This window comes from Palaemon carinicauda, chromosome 2, assembly GCF_036898095.1.
Source record: "Palaemon carinicauda isolate YSFRI2023 chromosome 2, ASM3689809v2, whole genome shotgun sequence".
Classification (NCBI taxonomy): domain Eukaryota; kingdom Metazoa; phylum Arthropoda; class Malacostraca; order Decapoda; family Palaemonidae; genus Palaemon; species Palaemon carinicauda.
The window spans coordinates 13,921,431-13,939,045 of record NC_090726.1 but is presented as its reverse complement, the minus strand read 5'-3'; the positions used below and the strand labels follow the sequence as shown (position 1 = coordinate 13,939,045).

Sequence of the window (17,615 nt, the reverse complement as noted above, 5' to 3'; positions counted from 1 at the left end):
AAGACCAGTTTAACCTTTTTATATAAATCAATCATTTGAAGTCCGCTAAACCTTCCTATGTATTCATTTAATTTCTTCTAATTTCCACGATACCTCAGTTGTTAGATTTATCTTAAACTTTATGCCTTGTAGCAGTTATCAAATTGCAGTTATCACTGCACTTTTAGACTGTATAGTAAACTTATTGGAAGTGACCTGGTGTATATGATTAATTAAGTGGTCCACTGGCCATGTGTTAATTCCTATAGGACTTCTATTAAAAATAAGTTTAACAAATGAGCATTATAACTAACAAGTGAAATAATAAAACTGGTACTAACCTACTCTAAAAAAATATTAATGTTTTACATAACTTTATTACGCTTGTGCAGGCTATTTCATTCATCAGAACCTATTCTTAAAGTAATTTATTTTTCAGTTATGAAAAGGTTACAGGAACAAATATGCATAAAAGAAAAAGTCATGGGATTGGCATGTAATTTTTTTTAATAAAGTGAAAGCATAAACACTGGTAAGAGGACAGATTTAATAGTTCTTATAGTTTAGACAGCCTTTATGGCATCTCAAAGCATGAAAACCTGAGTAATGTAAAATTTCTTTAAAATATAAATCATAACTTAAACTGGCAAATAGGAATAACAGGACAGGAAATTAGACATTAGCAAGTATTGAAGAGCAGCCTGGTACAGTGTGAATACCTCAAGTATAAGAGGTGTAGTGGATATACTGTATACACTATACTGAAAAAGCTACTATATACACAATACACATCTGTTGTGGAATAAGAATATTTTTGAAAATAATTTTGCAGTAAGAAAATCTATGGTTACTGACAATTTCAAGTCATTTGTTACGCTCTTAAATTTTCTGGAAATACTAAATATAAGCATTGATGACATTACTTATTTGACACTTTAAATTTTACCTTACAAAACTTTCATATCTATTAATGACAATTTTCTGGCACAAACAAAAACTGCATTCCAAAGTAAAAACAAAATCTATGGTTAACCCTTGCCTCGTAAAGGTTAAAAACCTTCAAAAACCGTCTAATCCCCTACTTGAGTAAACACCTTCAAAATATTTATAATTTTCTTTTGCATATAATTTCACTTTCTCAAAATTAATTAAAACTACTTACCCATGACACTTATTACAACGTTTGAAAAAAAAAATCCAAGACAAATCTACAAGAAATTTAAACTGCTCAAGCCGAGGTAATTTTCAAACCACGTTGAAAGCTTAAAACTCTTAGTACTTAATGTACAGTAAGGTTACAATAAAAACCCAAACTGCACTTCAAAAAAAAAAAAAAAAAAAAGATATGATAACTCTGGAGCCAAACTTTTAAGATTTCTGTATTTCATGTATGTAAGCCTCCAAGGGAGACTTGTCAAACTCAAGTTCCTGCCTGGGGAGCCTTAAGCCAACTGACTACAGAGTTACTGTATGGAAAGCTTAGTTTGGCCAATTGCTATGACTGAGGTTGGACAGAACTGGTGATTCTCTGGGGAAGGCGAGGCATGGTCTACAGAGTTTAATTCCTTCAGTCTAATGCAGCAAGGTCCACAAAGTTCAGAGTTATTTTACTTATCTCTCTAGTTAATTCACCACTATAGTTCCAGCTGGAAGACGCAAGCGTCCTGAAGGATTTATGTTGTCGTAACTGTTCTACTGAGCCATGTTCATCAAAGTGAATATTTTCCTTTTGTCTTCAACGGGGACTATTTTGCTAAACAAATTTTCTGTCCTGAAATTTGAGTAGTTTGAAATTCATGGTTATTTTGGGGGGCACCAAGATCCTCTAAAGGTGGCCTGCACTTATCATTCAACTCTAATCTCTTCCAAGATCCTGAAGATTTACGTAATGGTTTACTTCCGTGGAACATTCCTTCTAGTTCCTAGTCTCCATGGATGCAGTCCATGGAGAGTATTGCCCGCAGCCAAAGATGTAGAAGTGTTCATCTGATGTGCTTTGACCAAGCCAGGATATGTTTTAGAATCTGCCTGCCTAGCAGATTTCTAAGAACTGCCATGGGATGCCCAACATCGATGGTGTTCCATTCTGTAAACCAAAGTAGGAAAATTAGCTTTCATTTTAGGCAAGAAAGTTAAATTAGTTAAACTATCCAACATCTCAAAGATAGTGTTAAAATTGTGTACCTAAAAATCAATCAAACTGCCAAATACAGTAATATTAAAGAACTATATTTAATATAACAATTTTTTTTTTTTTCCAATGTTTTTTTTTTTTTTTCTAATCATTGAATGGTGTAAATTCTACTGATACAGGTTTACAAAATCAATCTCTGTATCTTATTAAAAAAAAATAATACTTGTCTGCATCATATATCTTGCCCTTTAGCTCTATACCACAGGCAACCCTGATACCCTTCACTGTGTCCCGTCATTGTAATAATTTGATGGAACAAGCTCGCAGTTCTATTGCCAGTTGCGTAATACCAGAAGGGGAGATAGCTGGGTGATACCCAAAATATGCTATTGTAAAACTAGTACATCAATACCCATCAGCTAGGCTAATTTGTCGAGCACGTTATCCACATGGAAAATATTTACTACAATTTTTCTTTTTCGTAGAGGCAAGTCTGATGCAATAAATTGCTAACCAATGCCAAGGAATAATTAAAGTTCAATCTAGACAATTATTTTCTGAACAATAACTGAATTAAAAGAATACCGTTGTTCAAAAACAAAACCAAGTTGACTAAAAGATCCCGGATTATGGCACTGTGCCAATTACGTGGTGAAAGAAGCAGAGAGAAATCCGACTAGAGGGAGGTCATAATTATCAAAGATAAACTTTAATATGCTGAACAACTGCTGAAAGGGGAAAAAAAAGAGACTAGTGTGTCCAGTGACCACTGTCCAGGCATATATAGACCTTACCAGTGACAAACCAAAAATTTCCCACAATCCATCACCCTCACTCAGGACCTTAAGAAAACTGCTCGAGACTACTAGATTTGAACAAAATCCATGTGAGGGTAAAAGACAGACCAACTGGGAATTTAGCTCTGAAGAAATAGCCTAATTCTATATCTATACCAATTTGCCCCCCCCCCCCCCAGTTTAGAAGGTCATGAGAAAAAATGACCGAATCTCTACTTAAGACTTAACTAATTTTTACGGAAATGTAACTATTTTCTTTGTTTTCCTAAGGATTATTACACTGCCATGTTAGTTTACCTACCACTGGTATTTTTTTGTCAACTGTAAATTATAAGTTGCAATAAAACACTGAACTGATTGGCCTATTTGTTTAAAGATAGAAATTTCATATCTAAATTTATCTTGTCTTGCTAAAGAGTTTACCATTATTGATTTAGATAGGTCGTGTTGTAGTCTTATGCTTATATGGAAGTTCCTGAAGTTTTAATGGAGATTAAAAGTCTAACTAAGATATCGTGAAGAGTTTTCTGCGCGAGTATTCATGTACAAATGAATGTTAATGTAAATCCAGAACAAGACTAATAGGATAATGTGAACAAACGTTCTGCAACAAGATGCAATAAGTTTTAATAGCCTTCTATGGCAAAGAAAAACCAATGGAGCATTATCTCAATTTAAAATAAGATTCATACAGTTATGAACTATTGAAAATAGAAAGGAAACTGAAGTTTAGCACAATTCGCCAAAAGCAAGACGCGTTTTCTGTGGACATGGTAAAAAATTATCAAGTAATTTGAACTGATTTTCCAGAGCAAGGATTATCTTAGCACCTTTCCCACCCTACAAATTTGAGGACCCCTAATAGAAATTTGGGTGAGGAAATGCTAAGAGCTGGTGCATAGTCAGAAAAAAAAACTAGAATTAAATTAAAAGTCCTGTGATATAGTTAAAATTTTCCAAGATTCACAGTCTTTACTCACGCATGGCTCTGTGCTTCCACTATTAACATTTTTCTTCAATGATCATTCTCTCAAGCAGTACATTTAGAGAAAAATAAGATTTTTACTTCACTGTAACTCAATGAACTTAAACTAACATTACCTCGCTGCTCTATTCTGGTACTGTTCTGACAGTCAATTATGTGCTGCATATGCAAGCCCCGTTCTTTAATTTTGGAGACATTAAATTGGTGATAGCAGCTGTATATTGAATGAATTACAAAAATCACATATGAACTAACACTAATATTGCAATTGTATCTTATAATAAAAGACAACAGCACTGGCAACTAAAGTTTTAATTATATCCGAACATAATCGACCAGCAGTTTCACTTCCAATAGAAAATTAAATGTTTGCATTAACTAACTCCGCACTGCAATTAATAAGTAGGGATTCAGTATTTGCCACAGTGTCGTAGCTAAAATAAAATAAATGTTAAGACTTACATATAAATAAGTCAAGAAACCGATAGTACCTACATTCGAAATATCCAAATTAGAATATTCTGTAAAGAAAACAAAAGAAAACAAAAGATTGGACGATATAACTTGATACGCTGAAGTCCTAATACACTATTAGGCAATTCCTAATTTATGAAACTATTAAGTATACCAATAGTCTATAGTATGAACTTAGATTTATGTTAGGAAGTTAGGAAATTGGATTATTAATACTATATACTCGAAGAGGAGATACGCTGAAATCCTAATACACTATTAGGCAATTCCTAATTTATGAAACTATTAAGTATACCAATAGTCTATAGTATGAACTTAGATTTATGTTAGGAAGTTAGGAAATTGGATTATTAATACTATATACTCGAAGAGGAGATACGCTGAAATCCTAATACACTATTAGGCAATTCCTAATATATGAAACTATTAAGTATACCAATAGTCTATAGTATGAACTTAGATTTATGTTAGGAAGTTGGGAAATTGGATTATTAACACTATATACTCGAAGAGGAGATACTTGCTAAACAGTAAAGAAAAAATAAGTTATTAAATTTCACTTTCATTCAACTACTTTTTTAAAGGCTTTTTACAATTTCTTTCCATGTAGGCAAGAACTTACTTAATATAAAGTGGCAAGCTGAATAAGATACAACATCTTCCTCTTTAAATAATCAATGAAGTCATCCAGCTCAAAATGAATTAAAACTGAAACCTTAATATTCTGGTTATAAAGGTAACTTTCAGTAGTTAAATTTTAATGATACTGAAAAGTTTGAATGATAATAAAAAAAAGAAAACTACAAAGTTAATTCCTACATTGTTTATCACTTTACCCAAAACTGATTGACCTCCACAATTGAAATACCCACAAAAAAAAAAAAAAAAAGAAAAAAAAAAAAAAAGAAAAAAAAAAAAAAAAAAAAGTTTGAGCTTACCCTTTAAGTCTGATATCACAGGCCTAGGAGCAAGAGCGAAAGGAGAATAAGGAAGTAGACAAAAGCCTTTACACAAGATCTACCACTTAATTGCTTTAAAAGGAACCCATTAATAATTGGAACGACCCCAAGAATAAACGGAACAGTCAACGATAACCTTGTTATTAACTCCAAAGGAACTGGCCAGAGAGCAATCGAATGCCAAACTGATGAAGTTATTGCGAACTGGCGGAAAGTCCACCAACACTACTATTTGCCTAATTTAAAGACAACTAAGCATACCTAACAATAATTACTCTTCACGATTGATAAACTTCCAACAAAAACTGTACCTGACTTTCACCATTTCTGGTTCACTGTCCGAATATCTCTCGCACCGTCACTTCACTATAAACTAAACTTGCCATAAAACATGTCTTCCGTCCTGCCTTCACCCCTGACGTAACAAGGATGATAAAACAACGAAGCAGACATCCCTAGTTGAGGGTCTCTTTTAATATCCTTGTATTAGCACTAGCTCCATCTACATTCAATCATCAAAACCACTCTTCTTACACCACCTGTGATATTACATTTCAGGTTACAAATCTCTATCAATTAACAATTTCATAAAATTTATCATTCCAAGGAATAGAAAAATTTAATCACTACGCAGATAAAATATGCAATAATATTTTTTTAAATAAACTTATCGTGGAATTAGGAAGGAGTAACATTGCTACTTAGATAAATGCAGTTTTTCTACACAAAAAACTCAGTGATTTACCGTTATTTAAAGAAAATTATATAGAACCAATTTCTGAAAAAATATTCTATAACCATATCAAAATGAATAGAAAAAAAATATTGTGGATGTTTAGAGTGAAGTACAATAGAAAATAAAGCAAACATTTGAGAAATGAGAGAAAAAAAATGGAAATCTGGGACTTTGAGTGTTACCTTCATTACGCAACGTTAGACAAACTTAAACCAGATAATTACATACTTAACTCGTAGTATCCATTAAATAAAGGACTATTGAAAAACCTAATTTGTTCTACCAGGCAATCGAGGAATTGTCTAAAATTGCTGCTGGATATAATGCCAATAAAAAAGAGTGCAGAAATTCCTTCAGGCGAAGGTCCGTGATTGATCAAAACATTTCTCATCTAAAATTTTTATGGCCGTTTTCCTGGTTCTCTCACACGTAGAATCCATGTACCCTACAGAACTGCAAGGTCAGTTTTTGGTATACAGTCTTGGGTATCTAGAGGCTCACAGAAAGTACCCCGCGTTGATTGTCAAATCCAAACAATTAAAAAACGGGAAAGTTTTCAGATTCTTAATAGCCTTAATTATCAGCCGCCTTTCGGATGTTCGGTGGAAGCTTGTTATATAATCTTGGAGCCGCTTATCTAAAAGCTATGTGACGTATAGTAGAGGTGCTTCTTGGCTCCAATAACTTGAAACCATCTGTAACCATTCTCGTGTCAACACCATTTCGTTGACTGTATGATGTCTCGCCGTTCTTAATTCTTATAGCAAAGCAATAAAGTTAGATAACATGCTATATCGTCATTAATCCATACAATTTGGCAAAATACCTTCACAGTAAGAGCGCGTTTTAAAAGAATAATCTCAGAATAATACAGACATCTTAATACATTTGTTTGTACCAAGATTACTTTAATATTTCAAAGTATTGATATTGAAGATGTATTGTAATTTCTACTTTTTTTGTATTTTCTCTTTGTTCCAAGCCTCTAAACAATGGCCTCAGCATGAATGTAACTTAGTATACTTTTGGATTTTCATGAATGATATGTGGAAAAAAAAGACAATGCTATAACACTTTCTCTTTCTCTTTCTCTCTCTCTCTCATTATTGTTGATAAATACCAAATAAGCAGGTATGAAAACCAAGACTATAACTCTACTACTATAAATCTGTTTCTCAACACTTGCAAAGTAAGTTACAAACTTATGAAATAAATTCAAAGAAACTAAGGGATGGACCAATAACTGCTAGTTTTTTATGGTCAACGTTTATTCAAATATGATTATTGCATATTTTATTTACTCTGACTTAAAATGACTATTTCTTACAATGACAATTTTCACGAAATTGCAAATCGATATAAATTTATGAATTTACGGTAATTTCTCTAAAAGTAATGTCACAGGTCATCAAAGACGGGTAGTTTTGATGTTTGAACGTAGACGGATCCACTGCTCATACAAGGTCAATGAAACAGCCTCTCAGCTAAGGGTGTCTTCTTCGTTGTTTTATCGTCCTTAATACGTCAGGGGTAAAGGCAAGATGGAAGACATATTTTTTAGTGATTGTAGTTACAATTCTGGAGACCTAAAGGTAAATTCTTTGGGAATATCACTAGTCAAATATTCTTTAGGAAGCTACTCTTAGGAACCCTCCATCAGGACGACATGGCTTGAGCCCAAAAATGATAAGTACAGCAGATGACTAAAATAAAAGTCCTTGCTTAAAAAAGAAGAAGAAGAAAAAAAACTTCTAACAAGACGAGATCAGAATAGAACTGTATGAAAAATAAGATATTGGAAAATAACAGTAATAATAGGACATAGGCTATTCAATTTCCTACAGTAATGTTTAATGTGAAAAAGTATTTTTGCTACACTATACTTAAAGTTCTTTATGCAGTATTTTCTATTTTTTTCCTAGTCATTCTATCCTGACTTTTCTCTAAATATGTTGTAATTCCTTCAATTTCTAGTTTCAGATACGCCTGGAAAAAAACAAAAAAACAAGGAATATAGTGTACATATTACATCTTATCTATAGTCTCATCTTTGCCAGTTGGCGGCTTACTCCTTAACTTTTAAGTATCAAGAAATACTGGCTAAACTACATATAACTAAAATATTCATATTCAACTTTGCATCAGGAAAGTTTTTAATAAGAAATCCCAGGATTTTTTTTTTCACGAATAGTATAATGTTATTCACCCCTCACCTTTCAAAAGATGATATATTCTAATCGTCCGTCTACCCAATGAAAAACCGCTAGTTTCAACAATTCTGTATAAGTTGAACATTTGAACAATAAAAAAAAAAAAATTCCTACAAGAGATGCAAACTCACAATCTTACAAGAGATGCAAACTCCCACTCTTAAAAGAGATGCAAACTTCCACTCTTACAAGAGATGCAAAAATATGCTAATGTTTTTTCTATAAGGAATTATTGATTGGAAGCCATTTTATTGATAGGGAAGAGCTTGGTTCCATAGAAAATTATGAAAAAAAAAATCACCTCCAATTAAAGTTTCCAAAAAAGTTTGTGCTCCTTACATAGGACAAAATATTGTAAAATTTCAAATATATTCAACACTATTTTGCGAGTATAATGATAACATGAATTCCATAGATTAACAAAAGAGGATGGAAATTAAAAAATATGGCTTAAATGAGATGAATCACTGAAGAAGATCTACTCTTTTATCTAGTTTATTTTACAATTTTACTTCAAAATTTATGTAATAAAAGTAACATTTCAATTTTGATACATGTATTGAACATTCAAGAATAGTGCTTTGCAATCAATTTGGTAGCATTGTTTAGAGCAATTTAAGAATCAGTGTATGGTAGGACACTTAGAATGAGCCTAGTGTGGAAATTTGTTTTGTATTCGTTACAATGATACAACTGTGTTTACCTAAAACCCTTCTTCAAAATTAGCAGTTTTTCTTCGCGTCGTTATTGGATAGTGCTTATCCTCCTACAGTTTTCTTTGTTTGTTCACGATGTATAAAAAAAATGGTTTAGATAGAGAGCTTAAGCATATACTAATGTATTCATTTATTTGATCAAAATAAAATCTCAAGGAAAATACAACTATATCCATAACTATATACTGTATACGATATGCAAATAGGTCATTAATAAAACAGTTATATGGAAATATAAAATAATGCATAAACTTTATATCTGAATTCTAAACCAAGTATTTCTACACACGTTTCCTTTGTTGGCTCAAACTTTTGACACCCAATCATCTTTGTATCAAGAAACATGTATCGGAGAAAAAATCATTGTAAAATTATGTAACTTTGAGTAGTACCTCAACAACCCAACCCCCTGAATATGTTTCCTCTTAAAAAGCAATTATAGCGTGATACTTGGAAGTTTTACTTGTAGGTTACATGTCTTTTTTTTTTAATTCAAATGGAAAAAAAAACATTGAAATTTTGATGCAACGTATGGCTGCAATCTCTCCCCAATGTCACACTTAGGTCACTTTAACCATAACAATCCACTCTCTCTCACCCGTAGGCGTTACGGGATTTTTGAAAAGCTCCTCTAACTATGTTTCACTTGCTTTATCTAGTAGTAAACTTAATTACAACTCCAAGTTAGATCAACAAGAATAAGTAAAAAAAAAAAAAAAATCCCAACTCTAACCCACCAAGGCAATGTGAGAGGTAGAAATTCCAAAATTAAAATTGTAATTTATATCTATTGTATATTATTCACGGTTAGAGACGGTAGTTGCTGGAAATATTATTGTAATTTCCATTAATGATGTATGGTTTATTGTTGAAACTCAACATAATAGATATTTCAATTAATTGTTTTTTTTTTTTTTTTTTGTCACTGTTGGTCTATTTTTAATTTCACATTTTAATAATAATTGGCTGCTACTTAAAGGCTAATGATAACGTATTTATTTTTTAATTTCCGGTAGGCTATGTTTTATATAGAGAAAATTATGTTTTATGCCAAAGAAAATATAATCAAGTTGATCAGTAAAAAATTACGATTTTTGACTGTAAATGTTGGATTAAAAATATGTATACTTATTTTCTATCGATTTAACATGAAATTACCGTAATTATGGGCAGCCAATTCTGGGTGGCCAAAGGATTCTGTTATCATTAATGATAATTTCTATCATTCTGAAGACAACTCATTGACTCTTCAACGAAACAGACTAGGTTAGATTCTCCATTCATATATAGTAGACTGGAGAGCCAATTAAAAGCCAGGAAAAGCTATATAAAAAACAATTATTTCGTTGATACTGTACCCAGCAACAGACCTTATTTTAGTTTACCCGTAAATCATTTTTGTGTGTGTGTTTAATACAAAAAATAAAATGGAACATTATATTAGGCCACCACTAGTAATGCATATGATTAAAAGATCAATATCATATATGAAAATAAGTACATTTTCGTACTGGAAAAATACCAATGGTAGTACACTCTCATCTTGTCTACTGTAATGTACCAACCGTGTGTCACACGATCGTACATAGTTCATTTTTTGTATATATTATGCTTGTATCTTCGCTCTTCCCTTGCACTAAAAAGAACCCGAATAAACATGTTTGTTATTCTCATCGGTAACGGTGTCTGTTTTGAACATGAAATATCTGGTTGCTTTGAGCTTTTGTATATAAAGGAGTGTGTTCTATAATAAAGTCACTTACTTGCTTTCATCGTGTCTTTGAGTCACAACCTTCTCTCGGCCTGTATAATTTGTAACTGTCTGGTAACTGAATAACTGAGCTCCTCGTTGACAACTGACACTACGTCGAAGATGGGTTGAAAGTTTCAATTTTCGGTGCTACTATAGCGTGAGGTCTACCACACTATAGCGTGAGGTCTACCTCCCGTTAGCACTATAGCGCGAGATCTACCGCTGAATTATTCGTCCCTCATAGATAAAACACATTTCATACATTTGTTTAAGCAATAAACACTCAATTTAAACATATTTTAGAAATGTCTTAAAATTATAATTGGAATTTTAATTACATTGAAAAAAAAGGAATAAAGGTACAAATATATTTCCATATTTATTCTAGCGATACAAAACAATAAACACTTAATTTAAACATATCTTAGAAATGACTTAAATAGATAATTGGATTTCTAATTACATTAAAAAAAAAGGAATAAAGGTACAGATAAACATGTTATCGGTCTACTGCTAAATTATTCGTGCCTCATAGAAAAAACACATTTCATACATTTGTTTAAGCAATAAACACTTAATTTAAACATATCTTAGAAATGACTTAAATAGATAATTGGATTTCTAATTACATCAAAAAAATGAATAAAGGTAAAAATAAACATGTTATCCTATATTTCCATACATTTATCCTAGCGGTACACACTTCGTACATCTTCTAAGAAAGACACAAATAGATCATTGGAATTTTTTCTCATCACCTTCCAGCAAAAATAATCAAGATGAGACTGGAACAGCTGACGACCAACACCTCGCATTAATCTCTTCAGAATCATCGTTTTAGCGTCCAACCACGATCGCTCAATTGCCTGTCGCTGGATCCACATAATATTGCTGGTGGTTCACTGTAGAATGCTGGTATCCCATGACATTTAGGTTGCGGAAGGTCCAAGCTTGTCGCGTGGTAGACCTCACCCTCCGCCTGGGTAGGTGACATATGGCGGTAGACCTCACGCTATAGTAGCACCCAATTTTCTTCCATATCAAAAGTTTTTCATAAAATAAAGGGGTATTTTGCTTTCAAAACCAAAGGAGGAAGATATTTCATTCTATTATACATAATTTCATTACATAAGTTCTTTACAGCTTTTTATAAACGAAAATATGGACGACGGAAAAAATTGATGCAAAAGAATCCTTACACGAAAAGAGAGCATATCCCAGCACTGATCCGTAGTCTTTAATCTGGAGGGTGTCGGGGCCCGGGGCTGAGTAAGGACTCAGATAGCGAATGTTGCCATTAACTAGATAGAGGTGTTTGTTTCTAAATGGTAACATAAAAACATACTAAAGTAGCTCTTACACAATCAGGAATAAATCCCAAAGACTTCGTTGGTAGGCTTAAAAAAGGAGGAGGATGGGCTAATATCTGGGAGGGAAGGAGATTTTATATCGAAATATCCTGGGAGTGAACCGTATGATATGCGAACAATGGGGGGTATTGATCCTGTGTATGATATACCATGGATTTTGACATCTACATTGTTAATATAACGTAAATGATGTACCCGGGACGTCATCGTAACTATCAAAGGCATATTATGACGGCATACAATATCATCGTTTTGAAAGGGTTAAGATATTTGGGAGAGCAGTTGAGTGCTCTTTCCGTATTAAAATGAAGTTTCAATTTGATTTTTCGAGCTAAAGTAATAAAATGTATGATTAAAGAATCACTACTTATCATCTTTTTCTTTATCATTTGCATTGTAACTCAGTACTGATATATACAAATATTACAGTAATAAGTAATGGTTCCTTTAATGAGAATACAGCTTAAGTTGTACGAATAGACTAATTTCGATGAGTTGATTCGATAGCATATATCCAGTTTCGACCATAAAATAGGATGTACCGTATGTAAATCGGCTTAGCTGAAAAAAAAACCGATTTGTTTTTTATGATTTGTCCTAATTATGTTAAGTTCATATATATATACATATATATATATATATATATATATATATATATATATATATATATATATATATATATATTATATTAATATATATATATATATATATATATATATATATATATATATATAATATATATATATATATATATATATATATATATATATATATATATGTATATATATATATATATATATATATATAAATAAATAAATATATATATATATATATATATATATATATATATATATATATATATATATATATATATATATATATATATATATATATATATATATATATATATATATATAGACACACTTATAAGGGTATAACTATAGACACACTTATAAGGGTACAACTATAAGAAAACAGAATTGTAAACCCACACACACACACACACACAAATATACAGTCCTCATAGATTGTAAAAGAAGCAGGGAAAGTAAGAGAAGACGATGAATTGACGAACTAAGAAAGTTTGCAGGTGTGGACGGCCACAGAAAGACCATAAACAGACTCAAGTGGGAGGACATGTTTGAGACCTTAGTTCTGCAGTGGACTAGTAACGGATGATGACGATGATGATGATATATATATATATATATATATATATATATATATATATATATATATATATATATATATATATATATATATATATGTATGCATGTATATATGTATATGTATGTATGTATATATATATATACATATATATATATATATATATATATATATATATATATATATATATATATATATATATATATATATATATATATATATATATATATATATACAGTATGTGTGTGTGTGTTTCTGTGTGTGTGTGAATATTTGCGTGTGTATAAAACCCTTTTCATATATATGTCTTCTAGAGGCCCTGAAGCGCAGCACTCAAGGATGATGGAGGCTATTTTAAGACCCAATATACAAAGGACGCAGAGTGTCTGTTCTCATCCCTTCAGTAACGATCGTTGTTGATGTCAGTTACCGTGCATGGGGTGAAAACGCCTGCTGGGGGAAAACAGGAGGGGAGGAAAATACTTACGATATTTCAACAGGAAATATTAAATTGAAAGAGATAAAGGAGATTTACGATACATCGATAAAACATAAAGTGTTTCATTTCGTAAAGAATGAAAGAGTCTCTGGAATTCAATAAATCTTTTTGTCTTGTCATATGAATATTTTTAGATACAATCTAACTGATAATATACTTAGTGTTGAATAATTTTTTATATATCCTAACCTTTAATATACTCGGTGTTTCGAATTGCAAAACTGCTAATTAAGATTAAAGTAAGATAATTTAAAGCACATCTAAATAAATCATATGTAATAACCATAAATGAATAAGTGTATTTTTAGTTATATTTTACCATTTTAATGTTAATTTTGAGAATTTGGGGCCGCGAATTGTTCATGTCAAAATATTTTAACTTCTAAATAAGGCATATGTAATAATCATAAATAAATGTTTGATATTTTTTCTAGGTTAGATTTTTCTCATTCTTATGTTAAATTTAAAAATTTTAGGCGCGAATTTTTCACATCAAAATATTTCGAATTGATCGAAGTCTCATAAATGATAATTTTTAGGACGTTACTGATTAGTGACTAGGTGTGTATATTAAAAATGAACAAATGATCAAATTACGTTTTACTATCATTGTGGATGGCACTATTATATAAATCTTACATCAGTAATAGTTTAATTGAGAAAACCAATGATGATGAAGTATTAAGGGAAATTTATAATGAATGTAAACACATCAAATAGAATACTGTTAAAACTGTCCCCACGTAATAAAATAAAAAAAATAAAAAAATGATAAGTTTTAGCAATATTTTCTTCTTGATGAATATACAGGCCCATGTAAAACATGAAAAAAAAAAATACAGATATTATAAACATAAAAGATTATTAGGTAACTCAGTTTGATATTGAATTGAAATATATAATAATGGTAAAACATACATTTAGTAGAAAAAAAATCAGAAAAAGTTTATGTCTACTACAGTCCCACTACTTAATGATGGAAGTAGAATCTCTTACCTTGATTTCGTCTTAATTAAAAGGGTTTTTAGAAGGATTAAAAAATGTTCATGGGGAAGAGATTCAACCTTTACCAGACCAAGGCAATGGAGAAAGGAGCTTAGTGGTTGCGCTAGCTGGTGAAGACTCGTACAACTAAAACCTCTTAGGTCATATAAATCAGGAGTGGCATATCTTATTGATACTCAGGCTTGTGTTTCCGTCTTTTCAGATGGCAAAAGAATCATCCATTCTGTTATCTAGCTGTTCTATTATTATTGCCATTCATAGTAGTAGTAGTAGAAGTACTATTACTAAGAGTATTACTAGTAGTAGTAGTAGTAGTAGTAGTAGTAGTAGTAGTAACCCGTTGAAATTATGGCTAAATATTTATAAAGATATGTACGCATATGCACACGCAATCCCTCTCACCAGGTATGACTAATTCCTCTCCCTTTTGCCAGAGGGAGGGGAAAGTTTACTTTGACATGGACATGTGTATATATATATATATATATATATATATATATATATATATATATATATATATATATATATATATATATATATACAGTGGTACCTCTACATACGAATTTAATCCGTTCCACAACCGACTTCAGATGTAGAAAATGTTCGGATGACGAAACGAATTTTCCCATTAGAATACATTGAAATAGGATTAATCCGTGGTTGAGCCCAAAAACCTATGATAACTTCTTAATAAACTACTACAAATAATTTTCCATGAGAATAATGCACACTAAATTAGATAATAGAGATGTAAAAAAGAAGAATTATCAAAAAATGATAATTAAGAAACGGGTTTTTAGCGTCACTTTACCTTAGAAACTCAAGCGCAGGTGTTGTTGGTCTTGCTACGCAGAGAGGAGACAGACGGGCGGCAAGGAGGTAGAGAGGTTAACTACGATAAACGTACACTACCGTAACTTAATCTAACTTACACTAAGTGAACTTCAACATAACTTAGCTTATTATTTTTTTTTTATATTTTATATTTTTTTTTTACATTTTCTTTTTTTCTTTTTGATGATTAATTTTAATCACTTCCCCTCTCTACACTTAAAATTGATTGAATTTTTTTCGCTTCACTCTTTGTCATTTTCTTTGTTTCACTTTCTTTCGCTTCACTCTTTGCCCTTTTCTTTGAATCACTTCCATCCTCTTCATCACGAGTTCGCTTCGTAGTTTTTTTAAAGAAACTATCGATAGATAGTTGCTTGGTACGGGTTTTCAGAATGTTTCCAAAGCGAGTTAGGCAGACATCATCGAACTGCGCAACTACACGACAAACCTGCAATTTTTTTGGGTGGTAGGCTATTTGTCGATGAAGTCGACCACGTCTTGATATTTTCCTAACACCTCTTTTATTTGCGCCGAACCTAACACATGTTCTACCTCGTCATCACTCATGTGCTCAGACATAGCATGGAGTTCCTTGAGCTCCTCTGTGGTAAGCTCGTCATGATGTTCGGCGATAAGTTCCGTGACGTCATCTGCGTCGACCTCCAGACCCATGGACTTGCCAAGGGAGACGATTTCCTCTACGTCTTCCGCTGCACCCACCACGGGATCAGGTTCGGGGTCAAAACCTTCAAAATCTCGGGGAGATTAATCCCACCCAAGCCTGATCTATGATCTTCAAGCAGTGCACGATGTTGAAGTGGTTTTTCCAGAATTCACGCAAAGTTAAGTTTGTGCTTTGCGTGACATTAAAGCACTGCTTGAATAGGTGCTTGGTGTGGAGCTTCTTGAAATTTGAGATGACTTGCTGGTCCATGGGCTGGAGGATAGAGGTGGTATTCGGTGGAAGATACAGCACCTTTATGAACTTAAATTCATCGAAGATATCATCTTCAAGTCCGGGGGGGGGAGGGGGTGAGCGGGTGCATTGTCAAGGCATAGCAGGCACTTTAAAGGCAATTTCTGTTCATGAAGATACTTCTTCACAGAAGGGCCGGAAACTTGGTTAACCCATTGCACAAAGAACTGCCTAGTGACCCAGGCCTTCGAGTTGGATCGCCAGAAAACATGAAGCTGGTCCTTATCGACGTTGTGTGCCTTAAAGGCCCTAGGGTTTTCCGAATGGTAAACCAGTAAGGGCTTGACTTTAAAGTCCCCGCTATCGTTGGCACATAGGGCAAGAGTCACCGATCCTTCATTGGCTTATGCCCAGGCAATTTCTTCTCTTCGGCGGTGATGTAGGTTCGACTGGGCATCTTCTTCCAAAACAGCCCGGTTTCATCACAATTAAACACTTGCTGCTCTACGCAGCCTTCTTCCAGCACGATCCTTTCAAAGTTCTTGACAAAGTCAGCTGTAGCTTTTGTGTCCGCACTAGAAGCCTCTCCGTGGCGAACAACTGAATGAATCCCAGACCGTTTCTTAAATTTCTCAAACCAGCCACGAGATGCCTTGAAATCGTCTGAAGAAGGTTCGGTTGAACTCTCCCCAGCATCACCCCCAGAGCTCTCCTCCTTCAAGTCCGTGAAGATGGCGTGCGCCTTCTCGCAGATGATGGTTTCGGTGATGGTGTCGCCAACAATCTCTCTGTCCTTGATCCAGATAAGCAGAAGTCGTTCCATCTCTTCTATAATAAGACTACGGCGTTTTGAAATAATGGTGATCCCCTTAGAAGGTTTCACTGGTTTGATAGCTTCCTTTTGTTTCACGATTGTCGAGATCGTCGACATATTAAGGCCATACTGTTTAGCAAGTTCACTCACGCGGACGCCACGCTCATGTTTTTCAATAATATCCTGCTTTACGTCTAAAGAAAGCATTTCCTTCTTCCTTTTCTCACCACTACCACTACCACTTGCAAAACTAAGCCTCTTAGGACC

General features: G+C 32.8%; 3 long non-coding RNA genes across 5 annotated transcripts in view; all 3 read right to left on the bottom strand.

Annotated features, from left to right (window-relative positions):
* The window catches only part of LOC137623284 (uncharacterized), a 125,720-nt gene extending 124,409 nt beyond the window's left edge, over window positions 1-1,311 (bottom strand). Inside the window, exon 1 of the long non-coding RNA XR_011040587.1 lies at window positions 699-1,311. This is a non-coding gene — a long non-coding RNA (uncharacterized lncRNA). The remainder of the gene's footprint in view (window positions 1-698) is intronic.
* LOC137623269 (uncharacterized) overlaps window positions 1-17,615 on the bottom strand; it is a 478,525-nt gene that overhangs the window by 397,665 nt on the left and 63,245 nt on the right. The gene's annotated exons all lie outside the window — the stretch shown is intronic.
* Window positions 1,528-5,828, bottom strand: LOC137623294 (uncharacterized). Its single transcript, XR_011040590.1, has 2 exons — window positions 5,651-5,828; window positions 1,528-2,065 (listed from the first exon to the last, which is right to left on the bottom strand). It is a non-coding gene; the product is annotated as an uncharacterized lncRNA (long non-coding RNA).